The 20,006-nt window shown below is 38.0% G+C and overlaps 1 protein-coding gene across 8 annotated transcripts in view; it reads right to left on the bottom strand.

Annotated features, from left to right (window-relative positions):
• The window catches only part of LRRC49 (leucine rich repeat containing 49), a 190,740-nt gene that overhangs the window by 148,142 nt on the left and 22,592 nt on the right, over positions 1–20,006 (bottom strand). The gene's annotated exons all lie outside the window — the stretch shown is intronic.

The raw sequence follows: 20,006 nt of genomic DNA, 5'->3' as shown, positions 1-20,006 counted from the left end.
GTTAGACTTAGAATCCATTTAGCTTGTTGTCATTTGATGAAAAGCCTACTCTCAAATAAGAATATTAGGTCTTGTACTCCAAAAAGATATATAAACATAATTGTGTCGATTTATAAAATAAAATTTACTAAGCTTTTTTAAAAAAAAAAATTAAAGATTTTTCAGAAAAAAAAAAAGATCTTAAGTATAGTAGAATTTGCAAAAATCTTCTCCCTTATTGTAGGCACTACGTACCATCCAAATCTGGAGTATTTGGATGGACTCACCTACTCTTTTGGAGAGTAGGGAGAAACTGAAACAAAAGTAATTTGCATAACGGCCCAGAAGGATTCCAAAGGTCAGATAAGCAAAGGAAAATCAAGTCTTTCTGAATTCACAAAAGAATCTTGTGTGAGATGCCCACTTAGTGGGAAGAATCCTGTCTGTACACTAGAGGAAGGAGAAGTCAAACGGGACAAACTCATCATGTCCCTTCTCCCTGCTTTCCCCATCATTGTCTTATGGCAGAGGGGCTTGCTTAGCTCCATGAAACTATGAGCTATGACATGCAGGGTTACCCAAGAAGGACAGATCATAGTGGAGAGTACAAAAGGTGATCCACTGGAGAAGGAAATGGCAAACCACTCCAATATCTTGGCCAAGAAAACCCCATGGACAGTTGGTTGTCCTTCATTCTCAAAAAGGACCAAGCAACACCACTATGTTGGAGTCAAGTTTCAGTGTGTCCAACTGTGGCTAATCCAACTAATACGAGCAGCTTAAGCACAAAGAGTCCATATGAACATTTGGGATGGAGATTTGCACACCTCATGTTTCTTTTGAGCTACTGCAATTCTGCTTTGCCTTCTTTAATGAGGGCACACCATGCTGTGCAGTCCTTTGCCAGAATCTCCCATGTTATGCAATTGATCACAAAGTTCTTCAGAGAGACCTTGAGAGTCTCCTTGTATTGGGGGCAACTAGGTGGCGCAGTGGATAGAGCACCAGCCCTGTATTCAGGAGGACCTGAGTTCAAATCCGGCCTCAGACACATAACACTTACTAGCTGTGTGACCCTGGGCAAGTCACTTAACCCCACTGCCTAGCCAAAAAAAAGAGTCTCCTTGTATCGCTTCTTCTGACCACCATGTGAGTGCCTTCCTTGCATGAGTTCTCTATAAAATGGTCTGTTAGGCAAGTGTACATTTGGCTAGAGAGGGACAACTTCAACCTGACTTCATCAGGATTCATCATGGTGGGAGGACAGGCACTGATGATGGAGGGTGGTATCTTCCTGCAAATGGTAATTGCATTGTTATGAGCCTGTTATTCACTCTTTTTGGTAGGCATACAAGCTTGTTGACTAGATTGGCGTCAGCACTGATGATGGTCTGCTGAGAACACTATGGAAGCATTCAGCCCATCTTTCCAGGATCATGCCCTTATCACTAATCAATGCAGCTCCATTAGCACTGAGTGGTTGAGATGCACCATATATCTCTGACCCACAAATGGACTTCAGGGTATGATAAAAGGGCTTGGGATTTTTACTACCAGCCTAAAACTGAATTTCACCTGCCTTGTTACTGAACCAAGAATCCTGCTTCTCTCAGCTTTGCTTGCCCTTCGCTTTTGATGGAGTTAAATACTGCCTTTTTAGAGACAGATGAACTACCCTGCTGGTATACCCGATGGAATTCTTATTTTTCATTTAGCAGCTTCTGAATTTCCCCATCATTTCTGTCAAACGAGTCTTGATGCTCACAAGTGTCCTGAGCTAAAAGAATAAATGCAGTACTGTACACCAAATCTCTGAAAGCCGCCCCCTCCTTTTCTGCTCCACTGTCGGCAACTGTGTGTTGGGTCGGCTTTCCTCCAAGTTAACAACAAACTGTTCCCACTCAGAGAAACACTCTAATCTGTTGACATTAAGTCTTCTGGTAGTCGTCTTGGGGCCACCACTTTTGTTGAATGGGAATATTTAGCTTGGAGAGGATAAGTCTCTGAGCAGTCCAGAACTCTGCACCATAAATCGCCTTCATCACTCTTACATCCTGTCCGCCTCTTCTCCTTACAACGACACAGCCTATTAAATGCCAATGTTTGTTGTGAGGGTGTGTCCATGACGTTTTATTGCATTCAGATAAACAGAATACAGTGTTATTGATGCGAAAGTCATGAGATGCACAAATCTTTGACCACTGCTGTTGCTGTTTCCGTGTCTGGCAGCCTGTGCCTACCCTAGCATTAAAGTCACCCAGAATCATAAGCTTGTCCAGTTTCAGCACATCAGTGATAGGAGTGTCCAGTTCTTCATGAGATTTTTCTTTGACTTCATCAGGATTCATCATGGTGGGAGGACAGGCACTGATGATGGAGGGTGGTATCTTCCTGCAAATGGTAATTGCATTGTTATGAGCCTGTTATTCACTCTTTTTGGTAGGCATACAAGCTTGTTGACTAGATTGGTTTTGATTGCAAAACCTACACCAGCTTAACGGTCGTCCCCTTCACTGAGGTCACTCCAGAAAAACATGTACTTCAGTAAGCTGGGCTTTGTTTGCCAGCCTTGTGTCACTAAGAGCTGCTATTTGTGTGTGATACCTGTTGAGTTCTCTTGCAACAAGAGCTGTTTATCTTTCAAGGCTACTGGACTTCATGTTGTCCATAAGTGTGTGCACATTCCATGTGCTAACGGTGAGCGGAACTATCTTTGCAGAAGTTTTTGTACAATTTTTTGTGTTTTGATCAGGTGGGATTCCTGCCTGCCGTGGTAAACAGGCCAGGGCTGGGTAAAGTTGACGATTTTTAGGGCACCTTTTCTAGGTGCCTTCCTCACACCAGAAGGTGAGCAATGCAGTCCTTAAAAGGCTGCTCAGACACCCAGGGAGCTGCTGAACCCCACAGCTGCTTCCATTGAGAAGATGACCCTATGTCCTGGGCTGCCTGCAATGCAGGGTTGTGACTATAGCTCCCGGTGTAACCGCACCTGCTGCTTTATCACTTGCCTGTCACCACAGGACTCTGAGATAGATAAAAAAGGTAAAACTGTATGGGTGATGTCTTTTGATTCATGTCTAAACTGGATTTAAGTGAAGTAGAGTTGCACAAAGTAATCAGCCTCACTCTCTCTTCCAAAGTTGTCACGGTCCAGTAGCAGGATAGAGTCAAGATGATTGGCGATGGTTCGAGGTGCAATGGATGAACTTGGTGTCTTTGATGTCTAATCAAACTCTAAGCACTCCACAGTGCCTGCTTCAGCAATCTTCATGGCTGTTGGAACCAACTGTTCTCATCTGCCCATTCCTCCAGGGAAAGTCTTCACATCCTTCGGGTCGACACCCCATAACTCACCAAAGGGTCTGAGACCCTCTGGTTACCCTCAACCTGGTTTAGCCCATTTGCCAAAATGGTTTACCAGAATATGGTTGCTGTGTATGCTACAGCTCCTTGGAGCTACAGGTGAGAGCTGGTGGATCAGGCAGACACCAACAGTGGAAAGCAGGCCTCAAAAGGACTTGACAACCCTCACACCAGAGGCAGTAGTCTTCCCTGAACACATCCTACACCCTCCATGGACAGTACTAAAATTACAAAAGAGATAACATCAGAAAATGAGCACTTCAGGTTGGAAGGTGTCCAATGTGCTACTGGGGAAGAGCAGAGGACAACCGTAAGTAGCTGCAGTACTAAGCAGCTGAGCCAAAGCTGAAAAGGAAGCTCAGCTGGGATGGATGCGTCTGGTGAGGAAAGGAAAGTCACGCTGTAAAGACCAGTGCTGTGTAGGAACTTGGAATGTGTCTATGAACCAAGGAATGCTGGATGGGATCAAACAGGAGATGGAAAGGTTAAACACCAACATCCTGGGTGTCAGTGAATTCTTAAGTGGACTGGAGCGGGTGAATTTAATTCAGAGGATCACTACATATACTATTGTGGGTAAGAATCCCTTAGAAGAAATGGAGTAGTCCTCATAGTCAATAAAAAGGTGACAAAAGTAGTACTTGGATATAATCTCAAAAATTATTTAATAATATCTGTTTGAATCCAAGGCAAACCATTCAACATCACAGTAATACAAGTCTATGCTCCAACCACTGATGCTGAAGAGGGCAAAGTTGATCAGTTCTATGAAGACCTACAACATCTAGGAACAACACCAAAAAAAAAAATCACATTCATCATAGGGTATTAGAAAGCTACAGTAGGAAATCAAAAGATAACTGGAAAAATAGACAAATTTGGTCTTGGAGTACAAAATGAATCAAGGCAGAGACTAATAGAGTTTTGTCAAGATAACTCACTGGTCATAACAGACACTCTTTTTCAACTACCCCAAAAGCAACTCTACATACAGATACCACCTGTTGGTCAATATGGAAATCAGACGGATTAAATATTTTGGAACGAAAGGTGGAGGAGCTCTATATAGTCAATTAAAACAAGACCTGGAGCTGACTGTGGCTCAAATCATGAGCTTCCTATTGCAAAATTCAGACTTAAGTTGAAGAAAGTAGGAAAAACCATCAGACTGCATAGGTATGACCTAAATAACATACCTTATGAATATAAAGTGAAAGTAATCAATAGATTTAAGGGATTATATCTGGTAAAAAGAGTGCCTGAAGAACTATGAACAGAGATTTGCAATACTGAACAGGAGGCAGCAACAAAAAACATTTCAAAGAAAAAGAAGAGCAAGAAAGCAAAATGGCTGTCCAATGAGGCTTTGCAAACAGCTGAGGAAAGAAGGAAAGCAAAAGGAAAGGAGAAAGGGAAAGATATACCCAACTGAATGCAGAATTCCAAAGAACAGAAAGAAAAGATAAGGTTAAAAGAGCAACACCAAAAAAAAAATGGGAAAGACAAGAGATCTCTTCAAGAAAATTAGAGATACCAAAGAAAAGTTTCCTGCACAAATGGGCACGATAAAAAACAAAAATGGTAGGAATTTATAGAAGCAGAAGAAATTAAGAAGTAGCAAGAATGCACAAAAGAACTATACAAGAAAGATCTTAACATCACCAATAACCTGACAACCAAGATGGTGTGATTACTGATCTAGAGCCAGACATCCTAAAGAATGAGGTCAAGTAGGTCTTAGTAAGCATTGCTAATAATAAGGATGGTGGAGGTGACAGAATTCCAGCTGAGCTATTTAAAATCCTAAAAGATTATGCTGTTAAAGTGCTATACTCAATACACCAGCAAATTTTAAAAACTCAACAGTGGCCACTGGATTGGAAAAGATCAGTTCACATCCTAATCCTAAAGAAGGGCAAGGCTAAAAAATGTTCAAACTACTGAACAACTGAGCTCATTTCACACACCAGCAAGGTTATGCCTAAAATTCTGCAAGCTAGGCTTCAGCAATACATGAACTAAGAATTACCAGAAGAGCATCTGGTTTTTGAATAGGCAGAGGAAGTAGAAACGAACTTGCTAGCATTTGCTGGATTATGGAGAAGGCAAGAGAGTTCCAGAAAAACATCTACTTCTGCTTCATTGACTACACTAAAGCCTTTGATTGTGTCAAAATGTGGCAAGACCTCAAAGAGATGGGAGTACCAGATCATCCTACTTGTCTCCTGAGGAACCTGTATGCAGGCCAAGAAGCAACAATTAGAACCAAACATGAACAACTTTAGTTTAAGATTGGAAAAGGAAAAAAAAATTGAAAAGGAGTATGACAAGGCAGTATATTAGCAGCTTATTTATTTAACTTATATGCAGAGTACATCATGCAAAATGCCAGGATAGACAAATCAAAAGCTATAATTAAGGTTGCCAGGAAAAATATCAACACTCTAAGATATGCAGACAATACCACTCTGATGGCAAAAATTCAAGAGAAATTTAAAAACCTTTCCATGAGAGTTAAAGGGGAGAGTGTAAAAGCTGACTTAAAGCTTAACATAAAAAAAAATTAAGATCTTAGCAATTGGTCCCATCACTTCCTGGCAAATAGAGGAGGAAGAAATGAAGCAATGTCAGATTTGACATTCCTGGACTCAAAGATCACAGCAGATGGTTCACGAAGCCATAAAATTAGATGATTCTTGCTCCTTGGCAAGAAAGCTATGTCAAAACTGGACGGCCTACTAAAAAACAGAGACATCACCTTACCAACAAAAGTCCTTATAGTCAAAGCTATAGTTTTTCTAGTAGCAATATATGACTGTCAGAGTTGGATTATAAGGAAAGCTGAGTGTCCCAGAATTGACACTTTCAAATTGTAGTGCTATGGAAGACTTCTGAGAGTCCCTTGAGCAGCAAGGAGATCAAATCAGTTAATACTTAAAGAAATTAATTTAGGCTATTCACTGCAAAGTCAAATACTGAAGATGAAGCTTAAATACTTGAGCCACATAATGAAAAGACGGGACACACTGGAAAAGAACCTAAAGTTAGGAAAGACTGAAGGCAAAAGAAAAAAGCAGACAGTATAGGATGAGATGGATAGAAAGTAAGATGGAAACAACAAACATGAACTTGGACAGACTTTGAGAAATAGCAGAGGATAGAAGGTCCTGGCATGCTACGGTCCATGGAGTCACAAAGAGTTGGACACGACTGAACAACAATACCACCATAAGTCAACCTAGAATGGAAAACAAAGCTCCACCATGAGATCCAAGAAAAAGATATTCCTAGAGTCACCAGGAGAGTACCTAGTATGAAGGGTGAGTTACAGACCCAGGTATGAAACAAAAGAAAGTCTTAATAACCTAGAGTCTTTAAGGAGCTATAACATTATCAGCTAAAGCTCTAGTCTAGCTGCTGGACGAGATGACAGTTATCTCCTAGAAAGGACAAAGAAGCAGCAAAGCCAAGCTAGGCATAACTACTACATCAAGAAGCTCTCAGGATGTACCTGGCAGGAGTTGACAGCAATAACAACAGAGCAATGGGTCACCCACCTGGACAGAGGCTTGGCCAGAGCTTCAGAATGTGGCTGCCTGGGAAGGGCCAATGTAGGAGCAGGGCACCAATAAGGAAGGGCAAAAAATGAGGCAATTCTCACTTGTTGGGGTCCATATCCAAGGTAGGAATATAAATCATTAAAGCGATAATGTGGGTTCCTGGCAAGTTGAGTGGTACACCAGGATGGTGGTGAGGTGAAAAGGCAGTTCTTGACACTCTATGAACTAGATGCAAATGCTTTGTGAACTACTTTTAACTAAAACCCCAGTGTTCTGACACCTTTACCTTGTAATCCTCTTCTCATTCCTTTCCTCTAAGATAGAGAAGCTCTGGTACTTTGCTCAAATCAAGATTACATGACCATTCTTGAAGAAAACTTTACCATACTTGGCTTCTTTATATTCCAGGTATCAACATCCCATAATAAGCTACTTTATTGTTGTTTAGTCTTTCCAACTCTCCATGACCCCATTTGGGGCTATCTTGGCAAAGATACTACAGTGTTTTGCCATTTCCTTCTCCAGCTAATTTTACAGATGAGAAATGGAAGCAAACAGGGGTTAAGTGACTTGCCCATGGTTACAACTAGAAAATGTCTGAGGCTAGATTTGAACTCAGGAAGATGAGTCTTCCTGATTCCAGGCCCAAAGCTCTGGCCGCTGTGCCACCTAGCTGTCCCTAATTAGCTGCTTAGCTTTATCCAGCTTTATCAAAATTTACAGGTTTTTTTTTCTCCCTGATAGTTGGAGCTTTATAACCTGGGCCTTATCTAACTAGATCTTTCATAAGTCTCATCAGATAGAATACCCAATCCTTTTGTTAAGCAAAGATCTCATCATACAATTCAACGATGAAACAAAAACAAAAATTTAGCTGACTTAACAATAACCCAATCTTCATAAAATCCTTATAATAGTTTCTTTTACCAAGAAAATATTATCAAGAATTTTTATCTCAGCCCTTAGAATAGGTCTTAGAATAGTCCTGAGAATCTTGTTAGTAAGTTACAGGGAAACAGATATTCTAATATGCCAATAGTGGAAATATGGACTGGTATATCAATCAATCAATAAATAAATACTTCCTAAGTTCCTAATAAGTGCCAGGCACTGTGATAAGTACTGTGGATACACAGTCAACAGTGAAACGCCTCTGTGCTCAAGGAGCTTACACTGTTAACAGGAGAGACATGTACATATATAAGTATTTATAGCATAAATATAAAATGAATACAAAGAAGTTTTGGGAAGGGGAGCACCAATAACTGGAGAGGGTATCTGAAAAGTCTTCATTAGAAGGTAGTACTTAAGCAATCATCAAAACTACTTGGTACTGGCTAAGAAATAGAGTGGCAGATCAGTGGAATAGACTAGGTACACAAGACACAGTAGTAAATGATTATATATAACTGCTTGATAAGCCCCCAAACTCCAGGTTCCAGGATAAGAACTCACTAATTGCCAAAAATTGCTGGGAAAACTAGAAAATAGTATGGTAGAAACTAGGCACAGACCAACATCTTACACCCTATACCCAAATAAAGTTAAAATGGGTGCACAATTTAGATATAAAGGCTGATGCTACAAGCAAACTGGGAGAACAAAGAATAGTTCACCTGTCAGATTTATAGAGAACAAAAGAATTTATGACCAAACAAGAGACAGAGACCATTATGAAATGCAAAATGGATAATTTTGATTACCTTAAATTGAAAAGTTTTTGCACAAACAGAGCCAACACAACCAAGATTAGGAGGGAAGCAGAAAACTGCCAAAGAATTTTTACAACCAGTGTCTCTGATAAGGGCCTCATTTCTAAAATATATAGACAAGTCAAATTTATAAGAATACAAGTCATTCCCCAATTGATAAGTGGTCAAAGGGAAGTTTTCAGATGAAGAAATTAAAGCTATCTATGGTCATATGAAAAAAATGCTCTAAATCATTACTGATTAAAGAAATGTAAATCAAGACAACTTAGAGGTACCACATCACACCTGTCAGATTGGCTAACATGACAAAACAGGAAAATGATAAATGTTGGAGAAGATGTGGGAAAATTGGAACATTAATACATTGTTGGTAGAGTTGTGAACTGATCCAACCATTTTGGAGAGCAATTTAGAACTATGCCCAAAGGGCTATAAAATTATGCATACCCTTTGACCCAGCAATACCACTCCTAGGCTGTATCCCAAAGAGATCATACAAATGGGAAAAGGACCCACATGTACAAAAATATTTATAGCAGCTCTTTTTGTGGTGGCAAAGAATTGGAAATTGAAGGGATGCCCATCAATTGGGGAATGGCTGAACAAGTTGTGGTATATGAGTATAATGGAATACTATTGTGCTATAAGAAATGATGAGCAAGTGGATTTCAGAAAAACCTGAAAAGACTTGTATGGACTAATCGCAAGTGAAATGAGCAGAACCAGGAGAACATTGTACACAGTTAACAGCCACATTGTGTGATGACTAACTTTGACAGACTTAGCTCTTCTCAGCAATGCAAGGATCTAAGACATCTCCAAAAGTCTCATGATGGAGAATGCTATCCACATCCAGAGAAAGAACTATAGAGTTTGAATGCAGATTGAAGCATACTATTTGCTCTTTTTTTTTTCCTTTTATAGACAATGGGGTTAAGTGACTTGTCCAAGGTCACACAGCTAGTAAGTGTGATGTGTCTGAGGCTGCGTTTGAACTCAGGTCCTCCTGACTCCAGGGCCAGTGCTCTATCCACTGTGCCACCTAGATGCCCCCAAAACCCTATTTATTAAATTAGGCGAATCAAACATGTAAAATACAGGACAAGACAGAAAGACAGAGACAAAGAATATTCACAAACCAAAAACAGCTATTAAAAAAATATTATCCAAATTAAGCGAACCATACCGATTTAGTTATAAGTAGTACATAGAAAAAACTATATACATGACTTAACATAGACGACCTATATAACCCTGGGCAAGTCATTTAACCCTGTTTGTCTCAGTTTCCTCATCTGTAAAATGAACTGGAGAGGAAATGGAAAATCACTCTAGTACCTCTGCCAAGAAAACAAGCGAAACAACTGAACAGCAACAAATATACTCCAAGAGATCAGGTAGAAGAAAAAAGGAGAGAAAGAGAAATGAAAACTCCAAATACAAAAGAGTTTACTTCAGTTTTTTGTTTTGTTTTATTTTGTTTTTGTGGTAAAGTTAATCCTACCAAAATCTAAACTAATCTCAAAAGATCCTCCTCGTGAATGTTCCATAGGCATCTCACTCAGCACATACAAAAGAAAATGTATCTTTGCCAACAAACCCATCCCTTCTTTAAAGGCACATCCATCCTTCAAATCTTCAAGGTTTACCCTATTCAAATCTTTATTCTCCCACAATCCCCATAGCCAGTCAGTTACCACGGGTTGTCAAGTCTACCTCCATGGAATCCCTCACATGTGTCCCCTTCTCTCTGCTTACATGGACTCCACTTCAGTTCAGGACTTCATCATGTGGACTACTGCAGTAGTTCTTCCCACCTCTACCTTTTCCAATCAATCCTCACAGATTTGTTGACAGAATATGCCCAGAGTCCACATCTGACTATATCAACTGTTCATAATTGTTTAGTAGCTCCTTTTTGCCTCCAGACTAAAATAGGAATTCCTTTCAGGATCTAGGTCCAGCCTACCTTTCCAGACTCCCTTCTCTAATCCTCTTTATGCATTTTACAAAGTAACCTAACTTCAGTTCCTCAAACTTGACATTTTGTATGTTGCCCCATTGTTTTTGTACAAGCTTCACAGAATGCTTATTCCCTTCTCACCTATGCCTTTCAGAAGCCTTAGTTTCCTCCAAAGCTAAGATGAAGTGCTAATCTCTACCCCAGAAAATATTTCCTGATCTTCAATTATATAAATGATATATGTGATTTATGGTAAAATGTAAGCAACCTCTTTTAAGGAATGGATCAATTTTACTGTGCATATAGTAGCCTTGTTGAATTGTTGAATTGAATTCAAGATCACAGGAATATATGTATATATACAGGTGTATATATATATATGTATATATGTGTATATATATATATACCTATATATATATATAGGTATATATATATATACACACACATATATACTTGGAGTTAGAAGGGGTTTTTGAGGCTACTAAATGAATACTCTCATTTTACAGATGAGGAAACGGAAGAGGTTAAGTGACTTGCCAAGGTCATATAGGGAGTAAATTGCTAAGCTAGGATTTAAACATAGGTCCCCTGAGCCCAAAGCCAGTCCTTTTTCTATTACACCACACTGCCTCAATACTGCTACTTATGGGAAAGGAAGGAAAAAAGGTAAGCCAATAATAAAGATACATACAAGTGTTTTGGTGATACAAAACAAAACTGGTAAAGAAAAGGAAAACAAAGAAGAGAACACAAAAATAGATCTTAATCAAGGAAACTGCACCTCTGGCATGTTGCAGGGAGAAGTTGGACATACAAGTTAAGCTGCAGCAGCTGATAACATGCATAGTCTGTACCCAAAAAGAGAGAAGAAGAGCCAAAAACCAGGGTTATATACAAGGAGTTGAAGGGGTGCAGTGACTCCTAAACTTAGGCTTTGCTGGGTCCAGGGAAGATAAATATAAGAAGAAACAAGGATTAAAAAAATATATATAATATATATATATACACACACACACACACACACACACACACATACACAGAGAGAGAGAGAGAGAAAGAGAGAGAGAGAGTTCATAGTATGCCATTTTCTCAGCTGTTCAGGTCTAGATGGCAGAATTATAGAAAACAAAAGGATACCATGGTTGGCAAGCCTGCACCTCTCCGCCATTTGTTGGTCTGACCTAACAGAAGCATACAAAGATGAGGGACATCTTGGTAACCACAGCCCTAGCATCTGGCACGAATATTTAAGAATCCCTGGCAGATGAATGTAATCAAACTCTCTAAGAATAGATCCTATAATAACAAGGCAAAATGACCTTTTAAATTCAACAGTTCCCACAAGGTCACAGTGAGATTTATTGCTGAATGATTACAGTGAGATCAAAGTATATGATCATCCCCATGAGTGGATGAGGTTAAGTGAAATTGCAGCTCAGAGTTGATAAAACTGATGAACTGGAAGACCAGGATATTTGAGGGGACATCAAGTACATATCGAAATTCTCAAGGTAAAGAACACAGTCTGGGATTAAGGGACCTATGAGCTTTGTACTGAACTCCTTAAGAAAGGAGGGGAAATGACCTAGTGGCCTGTAAATCATGGCAACAAGAATCTGGACCAGGTGATAGAGAGATGGAATGAACTACAAAGACGGAGAGGTTGCTGAATGATGGTGGCAAAGAAGTAGTTTGAAACTGATATGTTCATTCCCCCTCCTGGTCCACTGGGCTTAGGGGAATAAAAAATGGCTCACCCAGGACTGGAAAGACTGGCCAGAGACACTGTATCTTCTGAAGGGAACCAGATTCTCATTAACTGCAGATGGCAGAAAGAATGAACATGAAGTAAAGAGATTTAGGTTACAGATTAGTTGTGGGATCCATCATTTTTCCAGTCACTCAGTTTTACAATCTCTTAGTCATATTTGATTCTTCCTTCTACCTTACCACATATATCCAATCAATTACCAAATAGTCAATTCCAACTTCTAACTCTTGTGCATCCATCTCCTTTTCTCTATTCACACAGCTACTACCCTAATTCAGGACTTCTCACCTCAGGACCTCCTGCCTAAACTCTTTTATTAATAGACAGCTTAGTATTTAAAAGCCCTCCACAATCTGGCTCTCACCTACCTTTCCAGATTCTTTCAAATCATTTACTTTCCTGCACTCTACTTTTCAAGTCAAGCTGGTCCACTACCTGTTTCCAACCTCAATATGCCACTTCCTGCCTAAGTTTCTTTGAACAGGCTATTCTCCACACATGGAATGTAATCCTATAATTCTTCGAACATGTGGCTCTTAAAATCTCTCCAGCTTCTTTCCAGGATCAGATCAGGTATCACTTCTACATGAAGGCTCTCTTCATCTACCTAATTTTAAGTGGTCTTTTTCTCATTGATTATCTTGTATTTACATATCTGTGTACAGGTTTTTATCACCCCAGTAGAATGTAATCTTTGTAAGGGTGAGGACTGTCTCCTTTTTATCTTTAAATCTCTAGCACCTAGCATAATACCTAGTACATAGTAGACACTCAGTTGATATTTGTTTAATTGAAGTGAGCAGTAATTGATGGCTCCTAGTAAGTCAAATCTCCCTTCCCTAGGAGACTGCCCTTCAAATGCCTGAACACAACTATCATGTTCCACTTGAGTCTTCTCTAGGCTAAATATACATAATTCCTTTAATCCATTTTCATATGACATAGTCTCAAGGCTCTTCATCATTCTGGATGATTTCCACATTATCAAAGTTCTTAAGCTGTGGTGAACATAATACCCTAGATGAAGACAGAGTAGGGCAGAGAACAGAGAGATTGCCCCCTCCCTGTTCTAAAACTTATGCCTTTCCTAATGCAGTCCAAGATCGTGTTAGCTTTTTTGGCTGCCATATCACACTGCTGATTCATACTGAGATTGCAGTCCACTAAGACCCCCAGATTTTTTCAGACAAACTGACATCTAACCATGCGCTCTCCATCCTATATTGGTGAGGTTGATTTTTTTTAACCCAAGAGTAAGACTTAACATCCCCACTGAATTTTATTTTATCAGATCTAGTCCAATATTTTAGCCTGGCAAGATCTTTTTTTAGATCTTGACCAATATCGAAAGTATCAACTATCTCTCACAATTTAATGTTATCTGAAGACTTGATAAGCATGCTATGTTTGTCTTTATCCAATTCCAGGATAAAGTTAAACTGTCCAGGTCTCATTTCTGACTTGTGAAATTATCAGACTGATTCTGTGTCTTTTTTTTTTTTGGATCCTATTTTCAGTTAATCAATTTTGTCCCGTTACAGCCTGAGTTATGGTTCTTTGTCTCTGAACTTAGCTCAGATTTCAGCTGGCCTGCAATGAGTTAAGTTTAGAAATCCAGTTCTACTAATCACTGTTCTAATTTTGCCTCAAGGGAATCTGTTATCCTTAAAGGATATGGGCAGTTTGGTTTAGTATCTTTATACCACCAAGCTATACTTCAAAGATTTCTGGTTTGCTGGCCAAAGAAGTCTGGTCCACAATCTCTAACTTTGCAGGTGGACTCAAACAATGAACATCTCTTAGTCACAGTAGAGAAGGAGGGATTGTTACTAGCCCCTCATTCCCAATTTCCAACCTACCATATTGTCCCCCGTGCCTCAGCTCTGTAGTCAATCATAATGACTTAGCCATTCATGCTGCTGAGCCAATCATAACTTGTTCCTCACCTACGAAGTCCTGTCTTTGTTCTGCACTCCTCAAAAACTATTTAAGAGAGCTGTCCCCCTCACCTGGGGTCTTAGCTTTGCTGAGGAAGCTGTGATCCCATTTACTGGTAAATTCTCACTTTACTAATAAATTGATAATACTCAAAAATTGGTGTCTCAGTTTACCTTATTTTGACTGTAACACGTATTGGCTATGTGACCCTGTACATTTGAAAGGCAGTTTCCTATGGAAGGGAGATTTGACTTACTAGGAGCCACCAATTACTACTCAATTCAATTAAACAAATATCAACTGAGTGTCTATTATGTACTAGGTATTATGCTAGATGTTAAGGATTTAAAGATAAAAAGGAGACAGAAAGAAAGCCAAGCGTGGGATCTTGGGTTACTCCCCTGAAGACTTCCTGCCAAACTGACATCAATCAGCCATTTGACATTACAAATCCATCTAATTGCAATAACAGTTAGTCCTCATTTCTACATCTTTTCCACACAAATAGTATGAAATGTTTTATCAGGTGCTTTGCTAAAATCTAAGTGAATAATATTTTCAGCACTTTCTTGATCTAGTAGTTTGACGACTAAATTTTAGTCATGTATTTCAGAAAATTTCTCATGCTTTCCTGCAGATAAGATGGAGAGATATAAGCCAGTTTATAATACAGTTAGATGAATTTGGAACTGGTTCAATAATGACACCAAAAGATAGTTAAAAGGGCTAAGTGAAGCATTTGCCTGGGGTGCTCAAAGTTGAGGGCTACCAAAACAAAAATATATACATATACATACACACACACACACACATACAGATAGATAGATAGATAGATAGATAGATAGATAGATAGATATAGATATAGATATAGATATAGATATAGATATAGATATAGATATAGATATAGATATAGATATAGATATAGATATACCATGCTTCTACTATCCCAAACATATCATACCATTACCTTAGAGAACTACAATATATAGTCTTGCCTCTGGCAGAAAATCGCTAGTTATAGTACTATCCCTCAGTACAGTTTGGTTCTAGAAGCAAAGATGGAATCAGACGGTCAAATACAATGACTACTGTGTATACTATGTATATTGGTGATTAAATTTTAAAAGAGGGGCAGCTAGGTGGGTGCAGTGGATAGAGCACCAGCCCTGGAGTCAGGAAAACCCAAGTTCAAATCCGGTCTCAGACCAGACACTTGACACTTACTAGCTGTGTGACCCTGGGCAAGTCACTTAACTCCAATTGCCTCACAGAAAAATAAATAAATAAAATTAAGTTGCCTTCAGGTATCGTATTCCTTCACTGAGCAAGAAAATCAAGAGTATACTTGGCTAAGGTGATTTATAGGTTCCCCTGGACTCTATTGTGGTAAATATACATCAGTAAAATTGCTTTAGGAAATGATGGTAGTCTGTGTCAGGGTTGGCCATTTTATCAGTTTCTCATTTTGGAGCATCAGAAGATTGTTTAAGCAAGGTGGAATGGCTTCAATTATGTAGTATTATTTCTCATTTTTGTTTTTCCTTCTAATTGGCTATTAAAATGTACCTTTACTCTAAGAAATTGAAGCACAATTAATTCACAAAAAATTTTAGAAGAATTTGGATAAATATATTCACAAGAGACTTGAGTGAACAAACAGAAATGGCCAAAACAGAAAACAAATTATCTGTTCTGAAATTATAAATGGGCCAACTTTCATTTAAGAATGAAAAGGTTTATACTTGGTAGAAATTAGCTTAAGAATGAATACTTATACGTATTACATAAGTTGAACACTAGGGTAACTTTTCTCTTCCTAAAAATTACTTTAGATCATTTATTACCTATTGCTTTTTGAATTATCTCAAAGAACAAGTTTAAATACAGAAGACATTATAGTTCAATATCTTATGTTACTAATATATAATCTGTTTCTTTTAAAAATACATCTACTATGTACCCCAGTTATTTCTTCCTAAAAGATACAAACTGAAAGTCTCAGTTATTTCATGATTCTATACATCTATTTGGCAAGTTAAACTCATCATTACATGGGTTGGTTACAACTAGGTAGAACACTGGACTCCAAGTCTGATAGACCTAGGTTCAAATCCTGCCTCAGAGCTGTGTGACTCTGGGTAAGTCATTTAATTCCTCTGTATCTCGGTTTCCTCATCTATAAAATCAATGGAGCAAAAAATAACCTAGATTCCAGAGAATCAATAATGAAGAATGTTGACCACCTCAGATGAAGGTCTCAAGATGCAGAATAAGACATACTTTTTTTTTTGTTTTGGTGTTTTTTTTTCTTTTGGCTAGGCAATGGGGTTAAGTGACTTGCCCAGGGTCACACAGCTAGTATGTGTTACGTGTCTAAGGCTGGATTTGAACTCAGGACCTCCTGAATTCAGGGCCGGTGCTCTATCCACTGCACCATCTAGCTGCCCCATACATTTTTGGACATGTCCAATGCAGGAATCTGTTTTACTTAACTATGGATATTTGTTACAAGGCTGTTTTGTTTTGTTTTGTTTCCCCAGTTAATGAGAAGGAGATGAGAGAGAAAAAGCAACACTTATTAATTGAAAAAAAGTAAAATAAAATGAAAGTTAAGAAATAAAATAAATAAAAGGACTGGATTCAATAGCCTCCAATGTCCCTTCTAGCACTGAATCTATGTTACTATGACCCTATAGCTTTGAACTCTGCAGGCACCAACTAAAAGCAAGTAGTTAATAGCATTTGGTCTTCGGAGAAACCTCAACCCTGCAACATGTAGCAATTCAGTACTTCATTTCTGTTGCTGTTGAGTTCTGTATATATTGCCTCAGCCCAGGGCACTGCTGCTGCTCCAGGGTAGGAATGTATGCTCTAGAGAATAATGTTCCCAGACACCTTTGGGCTGTGTGTGCATTGTCAGGGCTAGATAAAATGAGTGCCTTGGTTAGTTGAATTACCAGTCCCTCAGTGACCTGGGATTAAAGTTGGCTTCAAAGCTAATCAGTTCTGAGACTTGCCTAAAAACAAAGTATCCTAGACCCTACCAGCATCTAACAATAGAGGGAATGGAACCAGAGAAAAGTACTGGCCATCACTGATGATATGACCTCTGAGATAGATTTCAATTCAGTGATACCACGACATAGAAACATATGTGCATACACATACAAATTTTGTTCTTCATAATCAAAATACTTCTATAATTATTTTCTATGTATTTGAATATGTATTAAAAATACTTAGGAAAAAATAAGATTTCTTGATTTCTGAATTCAGCAAAAGTTTAAATACATAAAAGAACACTCCTGGTAATATCTGTAAAGCTTAGTACAGTGTCTGGCACATAGTAGGTCCTTAACAAATGCTTTTTTTCCCTTCCCTCCCTTCCCTACTACAACAAATGCTTCATTTAAAAAAAAAAACTGATGTCTGATAATTTTCATTTTTACACAGAAATTGTGAATACCTTGTATAAGAAAATTAAGTTGTACAGACAGGTATTACATCTGATCTTCTAAAGGAGGATGATGGTTTGAAATAAGTATTACAAAAACAAGCTGATGAATATTGTAGTAGGATGCTAAACTACGTCTGTATCATTCATAGCTTACAATTTTATCCTGGGAGTTGTTTCATGCTTGTTTTATTTTCCACTCATCAGCTTTTTTTCTGGTAATGAAGGAGAAAAAGTAAAATTGAGAAGTTTGTTGGTCATATATTAAAGCCAACTTCCTTTTTACTGAAACTATTGAAAATAGCTCAGGCATACATCTCTTTTAATCTTATCTATCCTTACTTGTTCCTAATGTGGTTCTATCTGTTACAAGAAAATGTGACTAAGTATGCTTAATCTGAGTTAGTAAGTTACAATCTTCTTTTATAAATGAAAAATATGTGCGATAGTAAACTAAAAGAGTTTTAAAAGTTTAATTATTTAAAGCTATCTTGTTAGAATGAAAGTACCAAGTTAAATTAGACTGTACAGTATTGCCTCCCCCTCTCTTATTCTGGGCTCTTCTTCATGCAAAAGAAGTATTTCCATAAATTTTTTTAATTAACTAAAACTAATTTTCAGATGAGATAGCCTAGTTTCATTTTTGGATTTTTTTTCCCTAGTTTTTTATATAAAGGGAGTAAAGATTGGCTAGTGAGTTTCAAGATCTAGTTCAGGCAATAATAGAAATTAGGAGGTATATGACAAAGTTGTTGTGAGGATTTTTTAAGATGAAAGATGTGAAAATGATTTGAAAAACATTAAAATATTATTAAAAAAATGAAGTCATGTTCAAAATATCATATCCCAAAATCAGGAAAAAACATTCAAATTTACACAAACACTTTTCTGTCCCATGGAAATTAAATAAAAATTCATTAGAACCCTTAAGTGATCATGCAACTACAAGAACAAAGTACCAGTACAGTCTTAACCCATTTCATACATTGGGCAAATTAAGGGAACTCAACTGACATCTTATCCTGCTTCCTATATTATTATGGTACGGGAGATCGTTAGTAGCAATGAGAAGTAACGGAATGGTATTGAAGAAGTTGAGGGATTAATACTATCAAAGCTGGGACTAGGAAGAAGGTGAGAAGCTACCTGGGGTACAAAACACTGGAGGCAACAGTAAGAGACATATTTAACATTGCTTTTTCTAAATGCATTTTTTTTTAGTACCAGAAAGTTCTGCTCTGCTCTCTGTATAACTTTTTTTTTTGGGGGGGTAATAAATTATGCATTATTGTAAAGGCTCAAAACCTCATATGGGCACTAGTACAAAAAGAACACAATTTTCCAATACAGAGCTATTATTTTATCTGATCTTTTCAACAACCCTATGAGGCAAACTACTGTTTAATGTGTTATTTAACCTAGAAGCATATACATTTTAATTAATGATAATTACTTAATTCAAAAGAAATAAATCTCAAGCAATCAAAACAATACTTATTGAACATTTACAATGTTCTTGTGCTAGAAAGGCTGTGATTCTTTCACAAGGGGCTGACAGTGCAGTTGATGAGAGAAAAAATATGAAAGAAAGGTTAAATAGCAATTTAAAACTATAGACTTACTACATACCAAATGATGGCATAAAGATGACAAATATTACAAAAGTTTTAAAAAGAAATAGATTTGCAGAGGCCATAAAAAGTGGTCATAAAGAGTTCATAAAGGTAAGATTTAATCTAGGTCTTGAAGGATGACAAAGTTTTCTTACTCTGCTGCTTACTACCTGTGACAAATATTTATGCTCTCTGTGCCTCAATTTCCTCACTTGTGAATTTAGAAGTCTCTACCAGATGATCTGAGGTCTTTTCCAGTTTTAAATTCTGTGAACCTATCATTTGAACAGGGAAACAGGCAGAGGGAATAGAGTGATCGAAGCCATAGTGTGGGACTTCTTGTGGGGTATTTCAGGTAAGTGAAGAGCGAAGATTGGCTAGAGCAGAGTTTATGGAGGGTAGTAGTAGAGGTAAAGCTGTGAAAATAAGTTAAATGCAGGTCTTAAAAAAGCATTAGGCACCAGAATTAAGTCCTTTATCTTATATGTAACATAATAAAACAGGCATTTCAGAATGGCTAGGCTGGCAGCAGTGTACAAAACAGAGTAAAGGAACAGACTGATGTAAAGTAGCCCAAGGGGCACAAGAAAGATTTTAAAAGGAATGAAAGGTAACAGTAGAGCATATAAGAAATTAAAGAATAATAAATACCA

This window comes from Phascolarctos cinereus, unplaced genomic scaffold, assembly GCF_003287225.1.
Source record: "Phascolarctos cinereus isolate Bilbo 61053 unplaced genomic scaffold, phaCin_HiC Scaffold_3;HRSCAF=262, whole genome shotgun sequence".
NCBI lineage: Eukaryota > Metazoa > Chordata > Mammalia > Diprotodontia > Phascolarctidae > Phascolarctos > Phascolarctos cinereus.
This window is presented reverse-complemented; position numbering and strand designations above follow the sequence as displayed.